Consider the following 27,877-nt stretch of genomic DNA (forward strand, 5'->3'; position numbering starts at 1 on the left):
CCACATCAGATCACAAAATGGAAGATGACTACATCATTACATAACTGCCAAATTACATCATTACACAACTGCCAAATTACATCAATACATAACTGCCAAACCACTGAAAATCATGGCCCAGCTAAGGTGACACATAACCTTAACCATCACAGCCAGCGTTACTCTTGCCTCACACCTTGGCGTTTGTTACTGCCAGACATATGTCGTTGATGTGCAAAATACTTAGGTAGTAGATTTTTTACTATTGTCGTAAATGCAAAATGCCAGATAATGAGACAGTCGATAAGTGAGAAGTAGGTGTATTTATCAAACACCTACTGTGGTGGTTCAGTGGTAGAATTCTCACCTTCCACGTGGGAGACCTGGGTTTGATTCCCAGACAATGCACCTCGTGTGCAGCCACCATTTGTCGGTCGGGGGAAGCTTGTTGTTGCTGTGATGCTGAACAGGTTTCAGTGGAGTTTCCACACTAAATGGACTAGCAAGAAAGACCTGACAGTCTACTTCCAAAAAATCACCCAGTGAAAACCCTGTGGATCACAATGGCCCGATTTACATCTCATCATGGAAATAGCGCAGGACCAGGCAGCATTTTGTTCTTTTCTGCATGGGGTCAACATGAGTCACAGTAGCTAACAACGACAACAGTGTGCACCAGGCCCTGCTCCAGGCACTTTGTTCTATAGAACAAAGCAGACAAGGACCCCTACCCTCATGGAGCCTGTGGTCTACTTCTTGGCTTCTACAGCCTTGTGGTTTATGCGTGTGAACTTCTGGGGGGCCTTCTGCGTCTTGCCTCCTACCAACTGTGGCTTCTCAGACTGTTTCACATTCAGCCTTCCAAAAAGAAATCTTATTAGTTCAGTTGGCCAGAAATGGTGCCCTTGGCCACGCAGATTGCCCAAAGTGACTGTCTTTGGGTCAGGAGCTCTCACTGGCCCACTCCCACTAACTGGGGTGTCCTTTCCTTAGGAGACTTGGGGCCCACAGGTCCACCTTCATTTATTCAAAACTTATTTATTGAGTGCCCACTGGGAGCCCAGAACTGTCCCGGGTGCTGGAGAGACAGTGATGAATGAGACAGAAGACTCTGGAGCTTGTACTCTGTCGAGGGACCGGCAATAAACCAGTCAGCAAGATGATGGTGGCACAACATTCCGAGTGGACTCAACACCACCCAATGGTTCACTTTAAAACGGTGAATTTTATGTTATGGGAATCTTGCCTTCATAAATTTTTTTTTTTTCTAAAGAACTAAATCAACAAATGGATGGGGCGGTGATGACCAGCAGTAAGTGATAAGCAGGGTGAGAGATGGGAGGGGTCTTTTTGCATAGAGTGGGAGGGAAAGATGCTCTAAGGGGTGACATCTGAAGCATGCTTGTACCTGAGGGGATTAACTGGACATTCTTAACATGCTATGGCTGCTAACCGAAAGATTGGAGGTTCAAGTCCACCCAGAGGTGCCTTGGGAGAAAGGCCTGGTGATCTACTTCCTAAAATCAGCCTTGAACACCCTGTGGAGCACAGTTCTACTCTGACACACATGGAGTCACTGTGAGTTGGAGTCATCTTGACAGCAACCGGTTTTGGTTCATATTTGAGGGAAAAGCGTTCTGGGCTGAGGGGCCAGCAAGGCCCTGGCAGAAGGTGTTGGATGTGCTCCAGAAAGAGCGAGCAGGCGCAGGGGCTGGAGTGGAACGAGTGAGGGGCGATGCAGGATGGGATCGGAGAGGTCCAGGAACCGGAAGTCAGGGCCTTGTTGACCATTGTGAGAATGTGGCTTTTGTTCAGAAGGTACTGAGGGGTCATTGGAGGGTTTGAAGATGATGGATCATGCCCAGTCCTAGCTGCTGTGTGGACAGCATACTGAAGGGAGGGAAGAGTGGGTGCGGAATGACTCCGTAGGCAGCGGACACAGTAATTCAAATGAGATACAGTGATGGCTGAGGCCAGGGGAGTGACAGATTTGTCAGCCTCCAGATGTGTCTTGAAGGTGGACCTGAGCCTAATCATGTTCCTCTAACACGGTTTTTCCCAGTTACCAGGATGGATGCAAACACTGCCTCCTCTCTGCTCCTGAGGGGCTTTTCTCGGGTGCCGTTGATGGGTTTGCTGATCTTCAACCACTGCCAGTTGCCATGGAGTTGCTTCTGACTCACAGCGACCCCATGTGCATCAGAGTAGAACTGTGTTCCACAGGGTTTTCAATGGCTGATTTTCTTGGCAGTAGATCACAAGGCCTTTCTTCCAAGGTGCCTCTGGTGGACTCGAATCGCCAACATTTTTGTTAGCAGCTGAGCACTGGAACAGTTTGCACCACCCAGGGACTCCCATCTGTAACAAGAGAGTAGTAATCCTGTCTCCTGCCTACGGCTATTGGGAGCATGCCGGCCCAGCAGGGCTCCTGGTGGATGCTCAACAAAGGTGAGCTGTTACTGTTAGGGACCAGGAGGGCAGGATGCAAGGACCAGCTCTGGGCTAGAGTGCTCCCAGCAGATTTGGGGCAACCCTGACTCTGCTCCACCCAGAAACCCTGGATTTGAGGGGTCTTTCTGATTTGAAATGGAGGGAACAGACCCCTTTATTGAGCTCCAGCCAGGAGCCTGGGCTTTCCGCATCTTATTTAAATCCTCACGGCACGTCAGAGCAAAGGTATTCACCAACCTCATTTCACAGAGTCTCAGAGAGGTGAAGGGACTCACTGAAGGCCTGAACAGCTGACTCCTAGCCAGTGTGGTGTAGGGATTGAAGGCCTGGGCTCGGGAACTAGAGGAATCTGAGTTTGAATCCTGGCTCTGCCACTTACTAGGTGTGAGACCTTGCGCATGTCCCTTCCCCTTTCCTCAGTCTTCTTATCTGTAAAATGGGATAATGATGGGTTTGCCACAGGTTGCAGTGAGGAGTCAGGGAGGTGATAAGCGCTCCCTTGCCTTCACCTCCAAACCTATACTCTGCGGTCCCTGCCAGCATTCTGAAGTAGAGGCTTCATTGCCAGATGCTGTCATGGAAACCAAGAGATGGGGGAACAGGAGAGGCCCAGAGGAGGGGTGGGGAGGGGCCGTCATTCCCTCCCTCGCCCTGTGGCCCACCTCAGCCAGCTCATTGTAACAGGCAATGGCTCAGAGGAATAGAGCGAGGACAGGAAGTGAGGCGATGAAAATGGAGGAGACAAAGGCAGCTTGGGGAGTGTGGGATGCAGGAGACCCCCTGTGGGGACCACTCAAATCATCTCCCAGGCTCTGGAGCACAGGCTAGAGAGGGATCTGACATTTCGGAATGCCCTCTCCCCTTGCCTGCCTTTCTGCAGTGTTCACAAGGCAATACAATTGCCCTTTGAAAAAACTCCCCACTCCATTTCCATCAAGTCAGGGTTGAGGACACTTCCAGCTGTTCCTCCGGAATCCATATCAAAGTGAGTTGCTTGCTATCTTGTTGACAAGTACAGCTCCGTAGGGTTTGGACCTGGTCTCCCTATCGAGCTGTCCTTCAGTAACTAGGTCCCTTTTGATGTTTCAGCCCTAGATAAGGGCCCCATTCCCATTGCCCCTTCTCCACAGCCCAGCCCTCTGGGGTCCCACGCCACAACTCATTGTTAGACCACTTCCATTTAGGTAGTCAGCTTCAAGCCTCATAGCCCCCGGCGCTCAGCAGAAGGGCCCTGGACTGGAGTCATGTAGAGCTGAGCTGGGATTCCTGCTTTGCCACTTATGAGCCGTATAACAGGTTAGTGGCCCCTCTGAGTCCCAGTTTTCTTACCTGTACAAGGGGTTTGATAGTGGGACCTGTCTCTGGGAATTCTCTGAGTTGGCCCAGGCGAAGCACCTACAAATGGTACTCGCATTCCTACAGGTCACGTGATTCCTTAAACTCAGGAAGAAGGAAGCGGGAAAACACACACACACACACACACACACACACTCACACTTGGTTTACAAAAATTAAATCACTTTTTTTTGAGATGGAAAGAATCTGCTAAATTCTTCCCTTGAAGGAGATGTTATGGGCTTTGATTCAGTTTATCAAACATTTACTATGCACCTACTATGTGCCAGGCCCTGTGCTAGGTGCTGGGGGCACAGAGGTGGACAAGGCACAATCCATGCTCTTGAGCTTACAGCCTGGTGGGGAAGGCAGACCTAGGCCCCGTCAGTCTCCATATAATGTGATGTGTGTGTTGTGGTCAAGATAAACCCAGGGTTATGGAAGCATTGGTGGTTCAGTGGTAGAATTCTCACCTTCCATGCGGGAAACCTGGGTTCAATTCCCGGCCAGTGCAGCCACGTCCTGTCTGTCCATAGAGGCTTGCATATTGCTATGATGCTAAACAAGTTTTAATGGAGCTTCTGAATTAAGATGGGCTAGGAAGAAGGGCCTGAAAACCCTATGGATCACATGATCTGATCCACTACCGATCATGGCGATGGGGCAGGACTGGGCAGTGTTTCATTCCCTAGTGCATGGGGTCGCCATGAGTAGGGGTTGACTCAATGGCAGCTAACAACAACAACAACAACAACGAAGCACAGGAAGGGAGGGCATTTATTTCAGACTGAGGAATCCAGAAAAGCTCTCTGGAGGAGACAGTGTGCAAGCTGAGTTTTCAAGATGAGTAGAACGGAATTCAGCAAAGTTAGGTGAGAAGGGCTTTGCAAGCAGAAGGTAAAGGCTGAGCAAAGGCAGGAGTCCCTGGGTGGCTCAAACGCTTAATGTACTCAGTTGCTAACCAAAAATTGGTGGTTCAAGTCCACTTAGAGGTGCCTTGGAAGAAAGTCCTGGTGATCTGCTTCTGAAAAGCCAGCTGTTGAAAACCCTGTGGAGGACAGTTCTACTCTGATACACGTGGGGTCACCGTTAATTGGAGCTGACTCGACGACATCTAGTTTTGGTTTTGGAACAAAGACATGGTGACTGGAAACAGCACGGTGTATGTAGGAATGTGCGAGCAGTTTGGTTGCTAGTGCATAAGCCAGGGTTAAGGGCAAGGTGGTGGGAGATGAACAAAGCTGGAGAGATAAGCAAGACCATATTGCTCAGGGACCCTTCAAACTTAGGGAATGCCTTCTTCCATGTCTTGATCTAACCTAGAATCCTTTCATCACAGTGAGTGAAAGTTTTAAGGACCCCAGAAGACCAAGGGGAGTTGGGGAGTTTTCACTGCCCATTTATCCTCCGGAGCCCTGTTCCTCATGGGGCAGTCCTTGGACCAGCAGCACCAGCATCACTTAGGAGCTTCTTGTTGTTGTTAGCTGCCATTCGGTTGGCCCCTGACTCGTGGCAACCCCATGCACAACAGAACGAAACACTGCCCAGTCCTTCGCCCTCCGCATGATCAGTTGTGGATCGGACCACTGTGATGCAGAGGGTTTTCACTGACTGATCTTCAGAAGTAGATCGCCAGGCCTTTCTTGCTAGTCTATCTTAGTCTGAAAGCACCACTGAAACCTGTTCAGCATCATAGCAACACGTAAGTCTGACAAATGGGTGGTGGCTGCACATGAGGTGCACTGGGCAGGGATTGAACCTGGGGCTCCCACATGGAAGGCGAGAATTCTACTATTGAACCACCAAGGTCCCCTGGGGAACTTAGTAGAAATGCAGAATATCAAGCACCACCCTAGACTTGTGGAATCAGAATCTGCACTTTAACAAGCTCACCAGGTGACGATGGGACCTTGCAGGGCTGATACACATGGTGCCAGGTGTTCAGACATTGCCCGATCTGCTTCCAGGCCCCCAGAAGAGGTGAGCTTTTTGCTATTCAAACAGTCCAGGACCCCTGAATAGACAAGTTTTTGTTGGTCTCAGAGGAGGATTAGGAGAAGTTGCCCCAACCCTGGGATTGCTTTGAAAGGGGAGATGTCCCAGTCCCTTTTATGGCCTCCTTGGGTCTTTGGTGACACCTGTTCATATCTCTCTTGCCTCACCTGAGGCACAATCAAGGGGGACATCTAAACACTACTTCCTTACTTATGCAGTAATGGGAAGGCTTCTCTCTGTTCCTTGTTAAAAGGCATCTCCAGATGAAAGATACTTGGGCAAGAGACTCACCAGGTATTTATTGGCTTCTTCTGAGACAAGGTTTATCTTCCAGGCCAGGGTGCCCAGACCTTGTGTGTGTCACTTGCTTAATGTTCCCTGATTGTTCATCTCTGTGTTCTCTTGAGAAAGGGAACATGATTACACAGAGCCTCCTGCATCTTCAAGGGCCTTGAAAACCAGGCCAAGTGCTTTGGACTTTTGCTGGGAGCAATAGGGAGCCATTGAAGAGTTGGAAGCAGGGGAGTGAGTGTTGCCTGTTTAAAGACCACTCTGTCAGCAGTGTGGACCTTGCAAGAAGAGTCCAGAAGCATCAGCCTGGAGGCTGGTGCACAGGCCCAGGTGGGAAAGAGAAGCCTGGTCTCCGGGCAGTGCTACTGTGTGGTCACAAGCGCAGCCCACAGGGACCACACTTGGTCCTGCTAAGTGGGCAGTGGCTTGGGGAGCTTGAATTCATGCTCTGTCTAGTCTGCTGGAGTCTTCAAACAGCAGCTAATTTTTTTTGTACTTTAGATTAAGGTTTACGAAACAAACTAGTTTCTCATTAAACAGTTAGTACACATATTGTTTTATGATGTTGGTTAACAACCCCCCAACATGTCAACACTCTCCCTTCTCAACCTTGGGTTCCCTATTACCAGTTTTCCTGTCCCCTCCTGCCTTCTAGTTCTTACCCAAGGGCTGGTGTGCCCCTTTAGTCTCATTTTGTTTTATGGGCCTGTCTAATCTTTGGCTGAAGGCTGAACCTCAGGAGTGACTTCATTACTGAGTTGAAAGGATGTCTGGGGGCCATACTCTCAGGGTTTCTCCAGTCTCTGTCAGGTCAGCAAGTCCGGTCTTTCTTTTTGAGTTAGAATTTTGTTCTCTATTTTTCTCCAGCCCTGTCCAGGACCCTCTATTGTGATCTCTGTCAGAGCAGTCAGTGATGATAGCTGGGCACCGTCTAGTTGTACTGGACTCAGTCTGGTGGAAGCTGTGGTAGGTGTGGTCCATTAGTCCTTTGGACTAATCTTTCCCTTGTATCTTTAGCTTTCTTCATTCTCCCTTGCTCCTGAGGGGGTGAGACCAGTGGAGTATCCTAGAGGGCCACCGTCAGGCTTCTAAGACCCCAGATACTACTCACTAAAGTAGAATGTAGAACATTTTCTTTATAAACTATGTTATGCCAGTTGAGCTAGATGTTCCCCGAGAGGTCCCCACAGCCCTCAGCCCAGCAATTCAGTCCCTCAGGGAGTTTGGATGTATCTATGGAGCTTCTGTGACCTTGCCTTGTATAAGCTGAACAGCAGCTAAATTTGAAGCAGCAACTTAGAACTGACTGAGAATAGAATTTGGAACCCTCTGTGGGTCATACATGGCCGATGAGGTCATCTCTTTATGTCTGGATAGTTTGGTAATGCGGGCCGGAATCTCAGGCTTCCTTGGAACCACTTATAATTCTCATGCAAGCCCCTGGGGTGAAGATGGAAGGGTTCCCAGGCCCAGCTTAGAAAAGGGAGGAAGAAAGAGAAGCAGGGCCTCTGAAGTCTTTCTAGGAATCTTCTAGAGCAGTGTTTCCCAAAGTTGCTCTGTGGAACCCTAGATGAAAAGAGTTTCTATGACTAATTAAGTGTGAAAATGCTGTATGTTATCTCCCCTTTTTAGAAATTCATAATACCCATTCCAAAGTGTAGACTTTGGGTTAGACAGAACCTGGGTTTGAGTCTCAGCTCTGTCACTTACTATGTGATCTCGGGCAATGAGCTTCTTGGGCTGATCAAGTCTCCTTGTCTGTAGAATGGGAATAATAGCAGTACTGATGACACAGAGTTTATTATGAGGACTCAGTGAGGGCTGACATATTACCAAAAAAACTCAAACTTGTTGCCACGGAGTCCATCTGACTGATGGTAGAACTGCTCCATAGGGTTTTCTTGGCTGTGATCCTTAGGGAAGTAGATCACCAGGCCTTTCTTCCACAGAGCTGCTGTGTGGGTGTGAACCACCAACATTTAGGTTAGCAGCCAACGCAAACCATTTAGGTAACCAAATAAATACAGAAACCAAAAAACCAAACCAAAGCAGCTGCTGTCGAGTTGATTCTGTCTCATGGCAACCCTATAGGTGAGGGTAGAACTGCCCCATAGGGTTTCCAAGGAGTGGCTGGTGGATTAGAACTGCTGGAATCAACGGGAAGCTGTTTGTGGGTGGCCCCCCAGCCTAGGGCCTTAGGAATGGTGGCGGGGAAAGTGGGGAAGGCGAGGACAGAGCCAGCACAGAGGCTGGGGGAGCCGTTGCCAGTGGAGAATGGGACCTGATTTAGGCCTAGGTCCAACAGAGATCAGATTGGGTGTCTTAGTTTCATATGAATGGCTCCTCTGGGTCGGGACCCCTGTCTCCCTCAGTGGCTGGAGACCAGGATGCTGAGTGGCCAGGGTTGGGGGGCTAAAGACTGGTCGGGTATGTATGTTTCCGCTCTAGTGTGTTTCTGTAGTGCGTTCAGGGTCCCATCTGAAAATGATTCCTTGGAGAAATAATAACAACAACAATAACGATAGTAATGGCTTGTGTGATTACCGAGTACTTAATTTACGCCTTTATGTAGTTTACCTCATTTAACCCTTATTACAACCCCTTATGGGGCAGTGGTGGTTCGATGTAGAATTCTTGCCTTGCATTCGGGAGACCCGGGTTTGATTCCTGACTGGTGCTCCTCATGCACAGCCATCACCTGACTGTCCACTTTTCGTGGTATTAGGATGCTGCACAGGCTTCAGCAGAGCTTCTGGACTAAGACAGACTGGGAAGGAAAGCCTGGTGACCTACTTCTGGTACATCAGCCAATGAAAATCCTATAGATCACAATGGTCTGATCCACAACTGATCATGGGGAAGGTACAGGACTGGGCAGCATTCCATTCCATTATTCATGAGGTTGTCATGAGTAGGGGCTGACCTGGCAGCAGCTAAGAACAATAACCACAACCCAATTCCTTGAGATGGGTATTTTCTCCCCATTTTTGTAAATGAGGAAGCTAAGGAGCAGCCTGATTATACAAATCCCACTGGATCATAGAGCTAGTAAGTAACAGAGCTGAATTTCAAATCCAATTCTTCCTGGCCCCCTAAACCCTGGCTCCTATCCATTAGACTACACTGTCTGTCACTCCAAGGGTAATGGGATATATTCCCAGTTGTACGGATTAGGATTCAGACGCAGTGCCTTCTTTTATAACAAACAGTTTGTAACACCTCCTCTACCATTCTGAAACAAAGATCATGTATTTTACCCCCACATACACGCAATCAATATAATAAAGGGAAAACCATTTGTACTGAAATAATAGTACATAATGCACTCATAATCCCTTGGGCATGACGGCACTGGAAGGGATTCTGAAGCAGCCAGAAGCCTACAGCCACATCTGGAATCACAGTAGGCACACAGCTACAAATGTAGATGGGTACGGGTGTGCCGAATTGGCAACTCAGATAAGCCGTGTGATTCAAATCTAGGTAAGGTTCCAAGCAAAATAATATATCATCTTTCCTCAATTTATATGATCAAAGCATTCTTTGAAAAATTCAGTGTATCTTAAAACTCTGCAGTGAGTTTTTATGTTATGTATAAATGGGGTAGGGGTTCAGTACTCAGATAATAATAAACAGTTTTTTCCACCTACATGTATGCCCAGGGAGTATTTGAAAGGTGGGCAGGACAAAGGACAATTCTTTATTGTGTAGAAGGAATTTTACTGACTGAAAAAAAAAAAGAACCAACCAAACCAGTTGCCATTGAGTGGACCCCGATTCATGGCGGCCCTGTGTGTATCAGAGTACAAGAGTGCTCCATAGGGTTTTTAATGGCTATGACCTTTTGGGTAAATCACAGGCCTTTCTCCCAAGGCACCTCTAGGTGAATTCGAACCACCAATCCTTCAGTTAGTAGCCAAATATGTTAATTGTTTGTACCACTCAGGGACTCTCTTCATTGGCCCCTACCCACTAAATGCCAGTCGTGTCCCCCATATCATTGTGATTAACCAAAATGCCTCCTGAACGTTTCCAAATGGCCCGTAGAAGGTGTAACTCCTGCCACCAGCTCCCTGAAAATCACTCTATAGGCTAGCGTGGTGGGAGTGGGCTGGAGCCTGAGGTTTAGAGAGGCACACGGGCACCCACATACCCACCCCTCCAATACACACACAAGGAACTCCAGGCCGCAGGCTAAAGACCCCGGTGCCACCTACTGCTGAACCTGAAGGTTCCCAATGTCTCAGGTTGGTTCAGGAACTGGGCGAGTTAAGCCTGCCACCAGTCAGGATGAGAAAGGGGGGAGGAGAAATTAATAAATAGTGTCTAGTTTTTTTTTAGTCTCAGCTGGGCCCAAGACCATACTGCTAACAAGGGGTGAAGCCAAGACTCAAATAGACTATCTGACTCCAAACCAAAACCAAAAACCAAACCCACTGTAGTCAAGTCAGTTTTCACTCATAGAGACACTATAGGACAGGGTAGAACTGCCCCATAGGGTTTCCAAGGATGTAATCTTTATGGAAGCAAACTGCCAAATCTTTCTCCCACAGAGTGGCTGGCTCGTGGGCTCAAACTGCCAACCTTTTGGTTAGCAGCTGAGCACTCTAACCATTGCATCACCAGGGCTTCTAATATTGTTATTAATATACATATTCACATATACGAATATGTATAATATAAAATGCCAAAGTCAGGAAAACTTCTCAGACATAACCAAATACCTCGAGGGATGAAGTTCCTAGGCTCAAAGATGAAGGACCGTAGACTCGGGGGACATCTGTGTTAGTTGGACAGCATAGTTTGTAAAGACAAAGTTTTGCATCCTATTTTGGTCAGTAGCATCTGGGGTTTCAAAAGCTTTCGAGCAGTCATCTAAGATACAACTGTTGGTCTCTTACTGTCCAGAGTGAAGGAGAGTGAAGAAAACCAAAGACTTAAGGGAGCAATTTGTTCAAAGGACTAATGGACAACATGAACCACAGCCTACACAACCCCAAGACCAGAAGAACTAGATGGTACCCAGTTACCACTACTGACTTTTCTGACTGGGATCATAACAGAGGGTCCCAGACAGAGCAAGAGAAAAAGTGTACAGCAAAAACTCAAATTCACAAAAAAGACCAGACTTACTGGTCTGACAGAGAATGGAGGAACCTCTGAGACTATGACCATAAGACACCCTTCTGAACTGGAACTTTAAGCCATTCCCAGAGACCACCTTCCAGCCAAACTACAGACCAAAAAAAAAAAAAAAAACCCCCATTGCTGATTCCAACTCATAGCGACCCTGTAGGACGGAGTAGAACTGCCCCATAGGGTTTCCAAGGAGAATCTGGTGGATTTGAACTGCTGACCTTTTGGTTAGCAGCGGAAGCTCTTAACCACTACAATACCAGGGTTTCCAAACGATAGACAAGCCCCTAAAATAAACAATAACACCCAAGACAAAAATGCTACTTAAAACAATCAATTATAAGAGATCGAAACAGCAAAATTTTCCCAAAAGCAAAGATAAGAAGGCAGGGAGGGAGAGAAAATCAGGACAAAAGGAAACAGCGAATCTCGGACAGAAATGGGGAGAGTGCTGACACATTGTGGGGAGTGAAACCAATGTCATGGCACACTTTATGTACTAACTGTAGAATGGGAAACTAATTTGCTCTGTAAACTTTCACCTAAGGCACAATAAAAAAAATTAAAAAACATGTTTTTATTTTTTGTTTATTTTTTTCTATTTTCCATACTAATACTTTTATCATTGTTGTTGTTAGGTGCCGTCGAGTCAATTCCAACTCATACTGACCCTATGCACAACAGAAGGAAACACTCCCCAGTCCTGTGCCATCCTCACAATCCTTGCTGTGCTCAGTCCCACTGTTGCAACCACTATGTCAACTCACCTCGTTAAGGGTCTTCCCCTTTTTCGCTGACCCTCTACTTTAGCAAGCATGATGTCCTTCTCCAGGGACTGGTCCCTCCTTGCTTCTAAGGAGCATTCTGGCTGTACTTCTTCCAAGGCAGATGTGTTCATTCTTTTGGCAATCCATGGTATATTCAACATTCTTCACCAACACCATAATTCAAAGGCATAGAGTCTTCTTTGGTCTTCCTTATTCATTGTTCAGCTTTCACATGCATAGGAGGCGATTGAAAAAACTATGGCTTGAGGCTGGTGCACCTTAGTGCTTAAAGTGACACCTTTGTTTCGCAACACTTTAAAGAGGTCTTTTGCAGCAGATTTGCCCAAAGCAATGCATCCTTTGATTTCTTGACTGCTGCTTCCGTGGGTATTGATTGTGGATCCAAGTAAAATGAAATCCTTGACAATTCCAATTTTTCTCTGTTTTATCATGATATTGCTTATTGGGCCAGCTGTGAGGATTTTTGTTTTCTTTATGTTGAGATGTAATCCATACTGAAGGCTGTAGTCTTTGATATTCATTAATAAGTGCTTCAAGTCCTCTTCGCTTTGAGCAAGCAAGGTTGTGTCATCTGCATATTGCAGGTTGTTAATGAGTCTTCCTCCAATCCTGATGCCCCGTTCTTCTTCATATAATCCAGCTCCTCGGATTATTTGCTGACTATACAGATTGAATAGGTATACAGATTGAATAAAATATAGGTATGGTGAAAGGCTACAACTGTGACTGACACCTTTCCCGACTTTAAACCACACAGCTTCCCCTTATTCTGTTCCAACGACTGCCTCTTGGTCTATGTACAGATCCCTCATGAACACAATTAAGTGTTCTGGAATTCCCATTCTCTGCAATGTTATCCATAATTTGGCGTGATCCACACAGTCAATAAAACACGGGTAAACATCTTTCTGGTATTCTCTGCTTTCAGTCAAGATTCATCTGACATCAGCAATGATGTCCCTTGTTCCATGTCCTCTTCTGTATCCAGCTTGAATTTCTGGCAGTTCCCTGTCAATCCACAGCTGCAAGCGCTTTTGAATGATTTTCAGCAAAATTTTACTTGTATGTGATATTAATAATTGTTCGATAATTTCTGCATTCTGCTGGATCACCTTTCTTTGGAATGGATTTCTTCCAGTTGGTTGGCCAGGTAGCTGTCTTCCAAATTTATTTTTATTATTAGAGTAAAACAATACATGTCTCTTACAAGCATGTTTCATATGAAAAAATCAGATCAAGTAGGATTTGTACAGCCTGAGAATCTCAAAATGTCTAATCAGCTCTCATTGGTTTCTGCAGTTGGGTGGGGCACAGGCTAAATCCAGGGTACAAAAGGCTTTGGTTTGGTTGGCCTGTTCAAATTTCACATAAAATTTTGTATTTCCTTCTTCTTTTGAGAAAAATCACTAGATTTGCCAACACAGGGCCCACATTCCCACTTGGCCTCAGCGGAGAGGCAGCTGGCCCACTTGGTCACAGTGTACACATTCCAGGTCTCCACGGTCCAACCAGGTCACCAGTTTCCACCGTCCCTGCTGTCTTATGCCTGGCCTGCTGGCATAGCAGTACTTAGGACTCCTGCTCAAATCCGCTCCTGTTTCCAAGTCAGGTCCGTGGCTTATTCACCTCCACATTCCCAGCCCTTTTCTCAGGTTGGCATTCTACGCTTGATGAATGACTTTGCGGGTGAGTAAAAAGAAACTCAGAGTCCCTGGATGGTGCAAGCGGTTCATGCATTCAGCAGCTAACTGAAGGGTTGGCTGTTCGAGTCCAGAAGTGCCTTGGAAGAAAAGCCTGGTGATCTTCCAGAAGGTCACAGCCATTAAAAACCTATGGAGCATGGTTCTACTCTGACACACACATGAGGTTGCAATGAGCTGGAACCCACTTGACCACAACCTTTACCTTAAAGGGAGCCCACAGAAGGGTGGTAAGATGCCCAAGTTCAACCAGTGACCTGGTGGAAGGGCCAGGACCAGAAGTCATCTGTGAGTCCAGAGGGGAATGTGATGACAGGTGATTCCTTCCTCGGGGAATGGATCTTTCCTGGTCTCCCCTTTCTCCACACAGGGTGAGGGGGGAATCATCAGCAATCCGGAATTCTCTTGGGAAGATGTACTCAACGTATAGTGCCCCACATAGTTTCTATGAATGTTGGGCAAGAAGGAGGACTTCTCACAATGCCAGGGTTTGGGGAGGAGGGAGAAGAGTGGAGGATACAGTGGTCTGCCCTTGACTTACTTCCGGTTCTTGGGCAAGCCATACCGCCTCCCTGAGTCAATTTCCATAGCCATAAAATGAGCATAAACTACCCACCTATCCCCAGGTGAGGAGTCCCTGGGTGGTGCAAGTAGTTAAGCGCTCAGCTACTAACTGAAAGGTTGGTGGTTTGAATCCACCCATAGGCACTTGGAAGAAAGACCTGAAAATATACTTTCCAGAAATCAGCCATTAAAGACCCTATGGAGCATACTTTACTCTGAAACACGTGGGGTCCATGAATCAGAATTGACTGGTTAATGACTGAACCGGACCCTCAGGTAACTTAAGAATCAAGGCAGGAATGCAGAGGAAGGGGCTTGAGAAGGGCTGGAAGTATTGTACGAGATGCCAATGTATTGTCATCTTGTTCTTGGCAGCCCTGTCCCCTCTTCTCTTTCCTCCTCTACCAAGTATGAATCCGTGACTAGACATGACCTAGGGTTTTCCCTTAACTCAAAGGACACTTGCAAACTTCCTCAAAACAAGCGTTGCCTAAAAAACTTTCAAAATATTTATTTCAGTGATAAACAGCAGAATGAGAATAACAAATAAAAAGCTGACTAAAGTTAGAGAGAAAAAAACCATTTTGGCTAGAAGATGACTACATCATCAGAGAAGCTGTCTTTTTGACTTCTGTCTTCACTTCTCTAGTAAGCCTGGCATGGTGCTAAGCGCTGTGGGGGAATCCAAGATGGACAAAATTTGGCTGCATATCTCATAGAGAATAATGCTCATCTGATACATTCAATGTGCTCCCCTACATTTCCCAGCCCCCTTGCAGCTAATCAGGACCACGTTACTTGCACAAACTATTCAAATTCAAAACACTGAGCTGGCAGTGGGAGCCCCTCTAGCACTCTCTTCCCCTGTGGTGTTAATCTGCCATGTTTCAGATTATGGAGCCCTTTTCAGCCTGGTTCCCTAAGTGGCTACACGGAGCAGAAGCCCCTGCTGACCTTCCCTGGCCTTTTGGAATAGTGAACAATAAAGCTTTGCTTTGTAATACCTCTGAGATTTGGGGGTTATTTTGTTTCTGCAGCATAACCTAGCCTATACTGACTAATATAGCCCCCCAACCTCAGCTATAATAAATGCCATTTATTGAATACCTGCTATGTCCCCAAGCACTTTACGTGTTTCTTCCCACTACGTCCTCACAGCAGCCTTGTGAGCTAGTTATTATTATGCTCATTTTCCAGATGAGGAAGCTGAAGTCCAGAGAGCCTGGCCCAGTGTCACACAACTAGTAAGTTGCAGAATTAGGACTCAACCTCAGCTCTGTCTGATTTCAAGGCTGGAGCTTTCCTCTAAACTGGTTTCAGTGGAGCCTAGACTCAAAAATGTATTCTGCAAGGCTAAAGTTGGAGACCAGTGAGGCAGAGGGAAGCGCAAGTCTTAGTTTAGTCTGAAGGAACAGCCAGGCTCAAGGTTCCAAATTAGAATGCTAGTATTACAGAGAGGCAGAAATGCCACTTTTAAAGTTTTTTGGTAAGGACTACTCCTTGATTTTGCATGTGTAGACACCATTAATATTTATCAGACCCATCACTGCTGTTTGCTTCCACCAGCAAGAACACTAGAATGTAAGCCTCTTTCTATTTCACAGATATTTTGGCCCAGAAATGGGGTCAAAATCATCAGACATCAGAATGGGAAGGGATGTCCTTTGAGATGCCTTCATTGTAGGATCTAGGAGAGAGAAGCCCAGAGAGGGAAAGTGACTTGTGCCAGATCACACAGCACATTTGTGTCAGCCCTCCCAGCTGTGTCTCCAGCACTTCCCCCCAAGTTTGCAGAAGTCCTTTCTTCTATAAGATCCTGAGTGCTTCCTGAGAACAGGGGAATCATCAGAATTACCCTCCCATCCCTGCCACTTCACACGAGTGTTTTCTGAATATGAAATACTGCTTACTCTATATTTCTACAGAAGTATTTTCATAGCCATTCTCATTTGATCCACAGAAACCCTCTGGGTCGGAGGGCAGGTCTCATCTCCATTGTACAGGTGACGATATGGTCTCAGGGAGGCTGAGTGGCTGGCCCAAGGCCACACAGCTTGTGTGCAGCTGCAAACCCAGATCTCTTTAGTCTCAGACCAGATATATATGTCATCCTTCTGAGCCCAGGAGAGGAACACGCACAACCTTACATCGCAGACCAGCATAGTGGAAAGGACGGCTCTGGATTCATAATCACCTTGCATTGAATCCTAGCTCGGCCATTTACCAGCTCTTCAATCTGTCTGTGACTCAGTTTCCTCATGTATAAAATTGGGAGGATAATAGTACCTACCTCAAGAAGAATTAAATAAGATAGTATACATAACTCATATCATTTGACTTGGCAACACACAACAACAACAGTACACATAAAGCTCTTGGGACGGTGCCTGACACATAGTTGTTATTAACTGCCATCGAGTTGGTCTCTGACTCACGGTGACCCAATCTTTTGATTAGCCATCAAGTGCGTTAACTGTATGCACCAAGGGGACTCCGAGCATCCTTATGGGCCAGTATTGCCTCTGGTTGAGAGCCACTGGCCTTGTGGAATTGAGCAGAGTGCCAAATATGAAATAATGTTTTCCCTATTTCTTTACAGTGTTTGCGGTTCTTAGAAGCTAAGAAGTGTTACTTATTAAAAGAAAAGAGGCCTGTTTTAGAGGGTGTGGCCGAAAAAGAAGGAAGTGGCATGACCTTCCAGTCCCTTGTTCTCTACCCCTGATCTGTACACAGGAAACTCACTGACCAAATGTTCCCCATTGGATATCATGATCCAACTCTACATGGGCCTTTATTATTATTGTTGTTGATTCTGACTCATAGCAACCCTATAGGACAGAGTAGAACTGCCCCATAGGGTAATCTTTATGGGAGCAGATTGCCAGGTCTCATATCCTGTGGAGCTGCTGGTGGGTTCAAACTGCCGACCTTTCAGTTAGCAGTGAAGCACTTAATTATTGCACCATCAGGGCTCCTTTTATTATTATTACTACTACCATTATTTGATTGGAAACCCTGGTGATGTAGTGGTTAAGTGCTACGGCTGCTAACCAAAAGGTTGACAGTTCAAATCCACCAGGTGCTCCTTGGAAACTCACTGGGGCAGCCCTACTCAGTCCTATAGGGTTGCTATGAGTTGGAATCAACTCGACAGCAACAGGTTTTATTATTTGATTAAAAGTCCCTGAGCAGGGCAAATGGTTAAACGCTTGACTTTTAGCCAGAAGATTGGCAGTTCAAACCTACTCAGACGTACCTCAGAAGAATGGCCTGGCAATCTGCTTCCAAAAGGTCACAGCCTTGAAAACCCTATGGCAGAGCTCTACTCAGCACACATGGGGTCACCATGAGTTGAAATTAACTCAATGGCAATGAACAACAACATTATTAAGTTACTACTACTACTGTAACCGAACCCCACTTGGGTTCTCGTCCTGTCTTATTAGCTGATTGAAATAAGACGGACACTGATTGCATCGGAAACAGAAAGCGGCAAGTTTATTGTCTGCACATACAAGGAGCGCGTGGGGTCTAGTGACCTTAAGGCCACGTGCTCGCTGACTAAGGGGAGTGGGGAGCTTTTTGTTTCCAATGGTGTCGGGGTTTGGGTTTGGTACCCAGAATTTTCTGCCTTTAGCCCTCCCATGCCTATATTTGGGGGTTGGGGGGGGTGTCACTTGAAGGATGTGATTTCAATCTGTGCGTGCTTCAAGGTGTAACTAGGGCTAGTCAGTGGAAGGAGCCACTACCTGCTCCGACTTCCTGCTCAAAACAAGCTTGTGGTTAGCAAGACAAAGAGAGGGGGGATGGGGTGTTGATTGGGGTGTTCAACATGGCTGAGCAGCCTGTTTCACTACCATTTAGTGACCCCCACACATCTGTCAGTTTGCCATACTGTGGGGGCTTTTTATGTATAATATACATAAAAACATACATATGTCACAAGTGAACAGCTGGGTGAACTTTAACAAATTGCACACACCTGTGTAACTGCGCCCAGATCAAATCCTCTTTCAGTCACTGACCCCTCAACCAAGGGCAGCCACTGTCCTGATCTTCATCAATGTAGATACGTTTATGCCTATTTTGGTACTTGTTTTTTGTCTCTTTTAGCCCAACTTTATGTTTGTGATAGTCACCCATGTTGTGTGTCGTTGTAGCTCGTTTGTTCTTCCTGCCATGTCATATTCCATGGTGTGAATATACCCGAATCTGTTCTTCTACTGTTAATGTGGTGATGTCTTGTTTGGGGCCATTATAATAGCATTGCTGTGAACATTCTGGTGCACGTGTTTGGTGATCATATGTACACATCTCTGTCGGGTCACGGGCACTTGTTATTCTTTGCTCCATAAGAGAAATCACAAGGATGAGTCAGGCATCATCTAAGCACACGATATGCACACTCAACAAAACTCCCACCACAATGGAGCCCAGTCTTCTTGTGTTGTTGTTAGCTGCTGTCAAGTCAGCCTCCAACTCATGGTGTCCCCATGCACAACTGAGCAAAATGCGGCCCAGTCCTGCACCATCCCCCTGAATAGTTGGGGATCGGACTGTTGTGATCCATAGGGTTTTCACTGGCTGATTTTCAGAAGTAGATCATCTGGCCTTTCTTCCTAGTCTGTCTTAGTCTGGAAGCTCTGCTGAAACCTGTTCAGGATCACAGCAACACACAAGCCTCCACTGGTAGATGAATGGTAGCTGTGCATGGTGTGCATTGGCTGGGAATTGAACCCAGGTCTCCTGCATGGAAGGTGAGAATTCTGCCACTGATACCACCACTGCCCCTACAAAGCTGATGTAGGCACTCATTCAATGGGAGCCATCACATTGGAGTCCTGCTCTGTACCAGGCTCCATGCCAACTGCTTACCCATCTATCATCTCAGTGTTGTATACATTTCAGATGTTGTCATATTTGTATGCTAACTGCACTGTTATTTACTTAACTTTCTAAGTCATCTCACTTTTTAATTTACATCGGGCCTCTTCTTGAGCAACCAGAGCCATGAAATCAGCAGTGTGATGTGCTTTTTTTTCCTAAGATACCAGAAAATATGTGCATAACATTAAAGCAAAATATTTTGTGTGTGACAAAAAAAAAAAATCACTGTGCTTACCAACATTGGTATGCTTACCACACTTCAGGGAACTCTAGATTTCCATATTTAATTCTCAAGACATCCTGTCAAGAGGAGCAGTGTCTCCACCCTTGTTCGAGGTGGATATCCCCAACAACAGCACACATAGCTGGTGCCTTTGTAAGGTCAGTTTGACCTTCCTCCAAGACGTTTTCTTTTCAACAGGAGTCTTTCTGATCTAGAATCCTCTTACTGCCTTTAGCCAAAGAGATCAAATCATCCTAGCAAGTGATTCCTTGGAACATGCAGCCTCTGCAAGGTTGTTTTCCTTTTGAAAACATTCATACTCACCTCAATCCCTTGTAAATCAAACCCAACCCTCTAGAGGCATGAGAAACCGAACTGGAGGCATGAGGGGAAAGTATAAACAGCTTTAAATGGCGCTGGCAGGATGAAGTCTATGTCAGCAGCAGGCCTTCACAGCCAATTTGCACTTCCAGCTGGGACCATATTTAGGCATATCTGCCACGTGTTCCCTTGACATCTCCGTACCACCCAGGAGTTAGCTAGAAATTCTCCCTCTCCCTCTCCATCAGCATAGGGGGTGGAGATGACCATGTGACTTTTAAGATGGAATTGGTGTAATTCCAGCGTTCCAGTTGCCAACGAGCTGATTCTGACTCATTGTGACCCCATGTGGGTCAGAGTAGAACAGCACTAACTCTGCTTCATAGGGTTTTCACTGGTTGATTTTCCTGAAGTCGATTGTCAGGCCTTCCTTTGGAGGCGCCTCTGTGTGGGCTCCAACCACCAACCTTTTGGTTAGCAGCCACTACCTGGGGACTCCTCACACCCACTAGAATGGCTGCGGTAAAAAAGACAGACGATAAGTGATGAGGATGTGGAAAAAGTAGAGTCTTCGTCTGTTGCACGTGGGAACTTAAGATAGTTAAGTCACTGTGGAAACCAGTTTGACGGTTTCTCAAAAAGTTAAAGATAGAATTACTATATGATCCAGCAATTCCACACCTAGGTATATTCTCAAAAGAATTGAAAAACAAGGACTCAAACACGTACATGTACATGTATGTTCATAGCAGCACTATTCATAATATCTAAAAGGTAGAAACGTGCCAAATGTCCATCAGCGAGTGAATGGGTGAACACATGGTGGTATATACGTGTAGTAGGATACTATTCAGCCATGAAAAGGAATGAAGTCCTGATATATTCTACAATGTAGATGAGCCTCCGAAACATTAAGTGAAATTAGCCAGACGTATAAAGTCACATATTGTGTGATTCCATTTTTATGAAAATTCTGAAATAGTTAAATGCATAGACAGAAGGCCATTTGGTGATTGCCAATGGCTGGGGGTGGGGGGAGGGGGGATGAGGAGAAATACTTACTGGGTACTTAATGGATACGGGGTCTTACTTTGTAGTGATGGAAATGTTTCGGAACCAGATAGAGGTAGTGGTTGTACAACATTGTGAATGTACTAAATGCTACTAATTGTTCACTCTAAATTGGTTAATTTTGTATTATGTGAATTTCATCTCAATAAATTATTTTAAAAAAATGGAAAAAAAAAACCAGCGCTTCAATGGCCTCTTGTGCTCTTAGGATGAAGGCAAACCCCACGAGGCCGTGCAAGGTCTGGCTGCTGCCTGACCCTCCCACCTCAACTTCTTGTGCTCTCTACTCCAGCCTTACTCACGTTCCTTATTCCTCACCCAGGCCCTTGCCTGTGGGGTTCTCTCTTCCTGGTTCCTCCCCTGGCCCTTCGCCTGTGCGCTTCTCTCTTCCCGGAATACCCTCTCCTCCTGCTCTGCCTGCCTGACTGGGACCCATCTTCCTAGACACTCACACACTTGTCACAGATGTACTTTTGCATTCATCTGTACGATTCTTTTATTATTATCACCTGCATGCAACGGTTTACTCCATCAGATGGGGACCTGTATGTTGCCATCAAACCAGTTTCAACTCATGGCAACCCCATGTGCTGCAGAGTAGAACTGTGCTCCATAGGCTTTTCTTGTTTTTCATACATATAATTTATTTTATTTTGTTGTTGTTGTTGTTGAGAATATACACAGCAGAACATAACACCAATTCAGCAATTTCTACATGTACAATTCAGTGACATTGATTACATTCTTCGAGTTGTGCAACCATTCTCACCCTCTTTTTCCAAGTAGATCCTCCCCATTAACATAAACTCACTGCCGCCTAAGGTTTCTATCTAATCTTTCAAGTTGCTGTCATCAATTTGATCCCATATAGATAGTCCTTAAAAGAGCACAGTGCTCAAGGCAGACATTCTTTACTAGTTAAGTTAAACTCTTGCTTGGTTTTAAAAAGACATCAGGGGATATCTTTGGTTTAAGGTTTAAATATTATCTCAGGGTAGTATTTTCAGGGATTCATCCAGCCTCCATGGCTCCATAGGGTTTTCAATGGCTGTGATCTTTCAGAAGTAGATTGTCAGGCTTTTCTTCTGAGGTGCCTCTAGTGAATTCAAACTGCCCAGCTTTCAGTCACTAGTTGAGCATGTCTGTTATCTCCCACTGTGTCCACAGCACCTAGTGTGTAGTAGGTACTGCTCAGTAATATCAGAGTTAATGATTAGCCCTTTGTTGAGTCACCTCTCACAGCTTTTTATAGTATTTGAGCTTCGAACCCATAGAAAACGTTTGAGATGCTACCCTTTTTGAAACCACGTATGATGCTGTCAGGGAGCCCAGGTGGCACAAGGTTAAAGTGTTCAGCTGTGTATCAAGAGGTTGGTGGTTTGAACCCACCAACCACTCCATGGAAGAAAGATGTGACAGTCTGTTTCCTTAAAGATTTACAGCCTTGGAAACCCTATTGGGCAGTTCTACTCTGTCCTGTAGGGTCACTATACTCGGAATCAACTCGATGGCGATAGATTTGGTTTGGTGGGTGTGATGCTGTCACTGGGAATTGTATCCCAAATCGTAAATCAGCAGCCAGCTAACATTAGGTCAGGTGGGTTAGAACCTTGCCACTTGAAGTGTGGTCCGTGGACCAGCAGAGCCTACATCACCTGGGAGCTTATTAATGATGCAGAATCTCAGGCCCCACCCCAGACCTACTCAGTTAGAATCCGTATTTTGAAAAAATCTCAGGTGATTCATGTGCACATTAAAGTTTGAGAAGCTCTGGAATAGGACACCCTTTTATACATTCTTTGTAGGAGCCTTGATGGCACAGTGGTCAAGCTCTCAGTTGCTAACTCAAAGGTTGGCAGTTTGAACCCACCAGCTGCTCCATTGGAGAAAGATGTGGCAACTTGCTTGCCTAAAGAGCACAGTCTTGGAAACCCTATGCAGCAGTTCTACTCTGTCCTGTAGGGTCACTGTGAGTTGGAATCAGCTCGATGGCAACAGGTTATTACCTCCTTTGACTTCTGCGTTTATAACTGCTTCTTTAGTGTGTGACTGCTTTTCTGGACTGTGAGCTTCTGGAGGTCAGGGACCCTGGTTGTTTTGCCCAGCTCTGTAGCCCCAGTGCCTGGTACATTGCTTGGCATATATAAGCAAGTTTTTTTTTTTTTTTTCCTAAAATTATCCCCTAGAGAAGTATCCATATGAAGTCTTTCATATTATAGGGTGTGCTCTAAATTACTTTACTGTGAACAAAAAGTGCTGTGTGAGCGTGATGTTAGGGAACAGTCCGCAAGAGACACCCTCCATCCTGACACCAACTGCAGACCACCCTCATGTTCGATAATTTGCTAGAAGGACTCGCGGAATTCACTGAAAACTGTTACATTTGCCATTAGAGTTTATTGCAGCAAAAGGCTACAGATTAAAATCAGCCAAGAGCAGGCGTGCACAGGGCAGAGTCCAGGAAAGTTCCAAGTGCAGAGCTTCCAGCTGTCCTCTCCGCATGAAGTCGTGGACAGCGCTACCCTCCTAGAAATTATGTGCGACAGTACACACTGGGTATTGCCAACCAAGGAAGCTCCTTGGTGTCCTGGGCTTTCATTGGGGCTCCATCACACAAATGTGGTTGACATGGCCATCCTTTAGTCTCCAGCCCCTCCAGAGGTCAAGTTCATACCACATGTCTGACCTTTAGTCCCCAGGCCCTCTGGAGGTAGAGCAGATACCATTTGGCCCAAAGTCCCCATCATAAATCACATAGCTAGACTGTTCGATATGGCCCAGTGCCCAGCTAAAGACACTCTTATCAGACGGGACATTCCAAGGGCCTAGAGATCACCTCCCCGTAGCCAAGGACAAAGGCCAGAGCTCTCTTTGGGCAAGGCTAAATTCTGGGAAAGGCACTTTTGTCTAAAAATGGTGTCTATGCTGGTTTGGATGCTTAGTAAAGAAAAAAAAAAAAACAGTTGCCGTGACATCAGCTCCAACTCATGGTGACCCCATGTGCATCAGAGTGGAACTGTCTCCACAGAATTTTCATGGCTGATTTTTCAGAAGTAGATCACCCGAGGCTTGCTTTCTTTTTTTTTTTTTTTAATTTTTATTGTGCTTTAAGTGAAAGTTTACAAATCAATGTAGTCTCTCATACAAAAATTTACATACACCTTGCTATATACTCCTTGGAAACCCTGGTGGCATAGTGGTTAAGTGCTACAACTGCTAACCAAAGGGTCGGCAGTTCGAATCCGCCAGGCGCTCCTTGGAAACTCTATGGGGCAGTTCTACTCTGTCCTATAGGGTCGCTATGAGTCAGAATCGACTCGACGGCACTGGGTTCTGGGTGGGATATACTCCTAATTGCTCTCCCCAATGAGACAGCACACTCCTTCCCTCCACTCCCTGTTTCCGTGTCCACTCCGTCAGCTTCTGACCCCCTCTGCCCTCTCATCTCCCCTCCAGACAGGAGATGCCAACATAGTCTCATGTGTCCACTTGATCCAAGAAGCTCATTCTTCACCAGTATCATTTTCTATCCCATAGTCCAGTCCAGTCCCTGTCTGAAGAGTTGGCTTTGGGAATGTTTCCTGTCTTGGGCTAACAGAAGGTCTGGGGACCATGACCTCCAGGGTCCTTCCAGCCTCAGTCAGACCATTAAGTCTGGCCTTTTTACAAGAATTTGGGGTCTGCATCCCACTGTTCTCCTGCCCCCTCAGGGATTCTCTATTGTGTTCCCTGTCAGGTCAGTCATCTGTTGTAGTTAAGGCTTTCTTTTGAGGTGCCTCTAGGTGGACTTGAACCTCCAACCTTTCGGTTAGCAGCTGAACATTGTGACTATACCAGCTAGGTACTCCAAGGTGCTTACAGTGGTCACTTAACTGATTTAATTAAAAAAGAGGAAAGAAATGCAACCCCATTTAGTAATTACTTCTGGAAAGTCTGACTTCCCAGTTGTAATCCCTGCATATCATTGTAAACATGCCTTTTGAAGATCACTTGACAAAGCATTACAATACATGGTTATGTTGTGGGAGTCCTGGCATGCAGCCACAGAATTAATTCAAAAACAAAACACATGCAAAATAACAGAAACAAGAACAAGAACGCACCTGAGTCTTCCCTGTCGTCTACACACGGTTTCTAATATGACAGCATTAATGCTGAGGATGGAGGGAAGAGCCCCACACTTGGTGAGTGTGTGATTGGGAGTCCTTACTTTGTCTTTTATTAGCTGGTGATCACGGGCGAGTCTTTGTATTCCTCTGAGTTCTGTTGCCTCCCCTGGCACATGGGGATGCTGCTCCCTGACTCTGCTGGTCCTTCTGCATCATTTTTTCAGCTCTCTATCTCTATCGTTATCTATCTGGGTCCTCCTTCACCCATCCCCAGCACCCTCAGTCATATACAGCCCCTTCTCTCTCTGCTGTCTCTGCTATCTGCAGCTATAGGGGGAAGTGGAGACCTCACACCCAGCTTCTGCAAAGCTGCAAGGTCGTAAGAGCTGCAGTTGGTCCTTTGCTTCCTCCCACTTCCTGTTCTTGCACTCCCCTCGGCCTTGCCAGGCAAGGCCTTCAGCCCACAGTGCTTGCTCATAGCCCCTGAATGTCTGTCCCCCACCTCATAAAGTTCCACCCTATCTGCCTTCCGTCACCCACCCCCTTTCCAATCTCCAACCTCCAGAACATTCTCTCTCCCCTCTAATCTGTACAATCCCCATTTTTTTTCAGGGCCCTGTTGCCATAATTTTATTTGACGAAGGAATTATATTGCAACAGTGTACAAGTGACTGAGAGACCCATCTCTTATAATAATAATAATAATAAAACCCAGACCTATTGCCACTGAGTCAGTTCTGATTCATGGTGAACCCTCATATTTCAGAGTAGAACTGCTCCATAGAGTTTTCTTGGCTGTAATCTTATGGAAGTAAATTGCCATTCCTTTGTTCTGTGATGCCGGTGGGTGGATTTGAACCGCCAACCTTTCAGTTAGCAGTCAAGTGCAAAATTGTTTGCACCACCCAGGGACCTCTTATATAATAATAATACCTGCTGTTTATGGAACATCTGTTTTTGCCTGGCTTTTGGGGTAAACATGGAGGTGGGTGGAGTTGCCATTCTCTGAGATGGAGAATAATGAGTGTGGTGGTGTCTTAGTTACCCAATGCTGCCATAACAAAATACCACAAGGTGGGTGACTTTAAAGAGCAGAAATGTATCCTCCCACAGTTCTGGAGGCTGGAAGTTTGAACTCAGGTTGTCAGCAGGGCTATGCTCTCCCTCTCTGTCAGCCCTAGGGGAAGACCCTTCCTTGTCTCAGTTTCTGGTAGCCCCAGACGTTTCTTGGCATTCCTTGGCTTGTAGATGGATCCTCAGATGCTGTCTGTCTGTCTTCGCCCTGAGTGTCACCCTATCTTTATGTCTGTCTTTCACTTTTGTAAGAGGCTACTAAGAAGGGATTAGGGTTAGGACCCACCCGACTCCAGTATGACTTTGTTAATTTAACTGATAATGTCTGCAAGGAAAAATCCTATTTCCCCAAATAAGGTCACATTCGCTCGTACAGGGGGCAGGGCTTCAGCATATCATTTTAGGGGACACAATCCAATTCAGAACAGGTGGGAACTTCCAGTCAAAATGGCTGATTGAGCTGACAAGGGTGATCCCCACCCCCAGGCCCACCCCTAACATCTGTGGAGCCCAAGGCAAGCTTCCAAGCGGAGATGCACAAAGCGTATGCTAAAATACTTAAATAGCATCAATCAAACCAACAGACCATTAAACAAAATGTGTTCTAGCTTTCTGCTTTGGCAATGATAGTTTTATCAGGACATGGAAGGCTAGGTTTGAATTTAGAATTCTTGGACTCCGCAGAGCTTTGAGCTGGGCTATGGTAGGACCGAGTGCTCTCTTGCCCCTGACCCGGTCTATTCTGGAGGCCATCCCAGGAAGCACTGGTGGGGGTCGGGAAGTGAGCCAGTGAAGGGGGGAGACCTGAAGACAGGTATGTAAGTGCACAGGTTCCTGCTATGGGTACCTAGGGCTCAAGCCCACAAGGGACTGTGAGCCGGGCCTCAGAATTGTCCCACTGAGCTAGAATATTTGTCCGCCACCCTATCCCTCACTAGGTCGGTGTCACTGCTGGGTCATTGGAGGGGGGTGGATATAGAGCATCCTTACACAGAGAGATCCCATTGGAGTGTACCAGAACTGTCTCAGGGTGGACCACCAAGGTATGGGTCAGGCACCAACTGCATTAAGTGGTTGAATCCCAGGCATCCCTGATGTCCGGCTGGAGATGTTCCCAGACAGACATGCAGGCCAAATGAGGATGACACTACAGTAGCCATCAAGGAGTCCTGGACCCTGTGCCCTGGAAAGGTGGGTGAATGCCCCCAGCATTCACGGTCTGGTTTGACCTCTGCAGATGGATTTCTCTCCCACCCTCAGGGCTGGTGCAAAGCTGATACTTTATGACAGCTCACTGCCCACTGAATTGTCTTTGCTTGTTCCTCTGCCCCTCCCCCCTCCATGGCTAGAGTGCTGCTTGTCACCAGTTCCAAGAAATGGGGCTCATTAAGCAAAGAGGAAGGGCGGGGGTTGGGAAAGGCTAGGTCCCTCCGTAGCACAAACTGCAGGTTGGAAAACAAGAGAGCTGCTGTGGGGCTGAGGGGCACCTTTGCCATTGCAGCACCCATGTCCTGTGAGTTCCCAGACAGTTTGAGGCTTGTGCAGAGGCAAGGGGTTGGGAGGGGTGGTGGACATAGTGAGGCAATGCTCCATTCCCAGTCCCCATTTACTCTGTTAGCCGCAGGACACAGGCACGTCATTGAGTTGGTCTGCATGCCACTTTCTTTACCTTTACAGTGGGGATAATACCATGTAACCCAGCAGTTGTTGTCATTAGTTGCCATCAAGTCAGTTCCAACACATGGCGACCCCGTGTGTTACAGAATAGAACTGTGGTCCCTAGGATTTTCTTTTTGCTGTAATCTTTACAGAAGCAGATCGCCAGGCCTTTCTTCCATGGTGCCACTGGGTGGGTTTGAACCACTAACCCTTTAGGTTAGTGGCTGATTGCAAACTGCTTGAGCCGCCCAGGGACCTAGAATATACTAGTAGCCATGTTAAAAAAAAAAAAAA

At 46.4% G+C, this 27,877-nt stretch overlaps 1 protein-coding gene and 1 non-coding gene across 3 annotated transcripts in view; both read left to right on the forward strand.

Moving 5' to 3' along the window:
* Positions 1-27,877, forward strand: part of HRH1 (histamine receptor H1) — a 110,126-nt gene that overhangs the window by 30,340 nt on the left and 51,909 nt on the right. The gene's annotated exons all lie outside the window — the stretch shown is intronic.
* Positions 4,209-4,279, forward strand: TRNAG-UCC (transfer RNA glycine (anticodon UCC)). The gene has a single exon. It is a non-coding gene; the product is annotated as a tRNA-Gly (tRNA).

The sequence above is a fragment of the Elephas maximus genome, chromosome 20, assembly GCF_024166365.1.
Source record: "Elephas maximus indicus isolate mEleMax1 chromosome 20, mEleMax1 primary haplotype, whole genome shotgun sequence".
NCBI classification, from domain to species: domain Eukaryota; kingdom Metazoa; phylum Chordata; class Mammalia; order Proboscidea; family Elephantidae; genus Elephas; species Elephas maximus.